A 1,515-nucleotide genomic window follows, 5' to 3' on the forward strand; every position below is an offset into this window, starting at 1 on the left:
TCTTTGGTCTGTCTCTCAATCCTTTGAAGATACCTAAATATAATTCTTTTGAATTCCTTATCAGAGAGTTCCAATGCTGCTTCTCCCTCAGGGATGTGTTTTGGGTCTGTACCCTGTTCCCTTATTTCTACCACTTTATCTTGCTTCATTGTGTGGACTGTGATGGTCTGTTTTCTCCGAGGCATTGTGGTATTGTATTAAGTTTTCTGTTATTTTTTTGTGAAGAGCAGCCACGGATGATTCAAGCTCTTCTTGGTGGTTTTTTATCATTGACCTGCTGATGGAGAAGGAGGTGCTGGCTCTTGCTCAGTAAATAAAGTTGCAGGAGGTGTGGGTGTAGTTGTGTCTTATGGGGACTGTTGTTGTCTCCCACTCAGCTAGGCAAAAATTACAATTGAATAACCATCAAAGAACTAAAAGCACATGGACAAAAAATACACCCTGAAATCACACAGGAACAGTAACCCAAAAAAAGAAAAAGTGGAGAAAAGAAAACAGGTAAATATGCAGTATCTGGGGATAGGTCACTAAGAGAAAAAAAGTAGAGAAGGAGAATAATGAAGAAAGAAAACAAAGTAGCAAACAGGAAAGAGAAAAAAAAAAAAGCAAAAACAAAACAAAACAAAAACCCATCAAGTAATGGGGTTAATCATGAGAGAAAAAAAAAGAAAGAAGGTGTAATCTAAGACCTTTTCAGTCCTGTAGTGCCAGTCCAGAGAGTTCTTTGGTACTGGAAAGCAGAACCTAAGCCCTTGGAATCTAGGAGAGCATTGTCTCTTTAGGTTGTCTTTAGGTGCTGGTTATGTGTTGATTTGTTTTGTCTTGGTTTTATGGTTTAATATTTTGAAGAGGTGAAGCTGGTGTGTTTTATCTTATTATTGATTCAGGTGTGTTGGGTCACTCTGCTGTTTTCTTTGTGATGGTGGAATCACTATGTGTAGTGTGGATATGTGTTTCTCTTTTTCGTACAGAGGGTTTAGAGTTTGAAGCGTCATGTTTTATGGTAATTGGCTGAATATGGTTTCTTCTATTGGATGAGTGAAGTTATTGGTGGAGAAGGTGGGAGCAGAAGGAAAGCTTGGTGTTGCTAGGGTCGGTTTCTAGGGCTTTGAGCTGGGTATTACTGATGATGTATTTATTTGCAAGACTGCAGCTCAACCTCAGGAAAAATTCTTCTTGTTAGAGGGTCACAAATTTCTGCCAATTTCATGCACACTCAAAGCCCCCACCTCCACAGTCCCACAGCACCAAAGCACGGCTCCAGGGCAAAATTTGTTGGATCACACTCAGCTGTGGTTTTTTTTTGCTCTTTCTGCCCATCTGCCTGGGGTGGTGCCGCAATTCCGCCTGACCGGTAATGGTCAGCTCTGGAGTTTGTCTGTGATACCGCCCACCTGCAGCGCCAAAGATGTACGCAATATTAGCTGTGGTGGAGTTGGGGGAGTACCTGCCAGTGACCTGCAGTCCTGATAACCGTGGCAGAGAAAAGCACGGTGTCTCCCAGTCTGACCCAAG

This window comes from Orycteropus afer, unplaced genomic scaffold, assembly GCF_000298275.1.
Source record: "Orycteropus afer afer isolate SDZICR_OR568_19922 unplaced genomic scaffold, OryAfe1.0 scaffold00392, whole genome shotgun sequence".
Lineage (NCBI taxonomy): Eukaryota > Metazoa > Chordata > Mammalia > Tubulidentata > Orycteropodidae > Orycteropus > Orycteropus afer.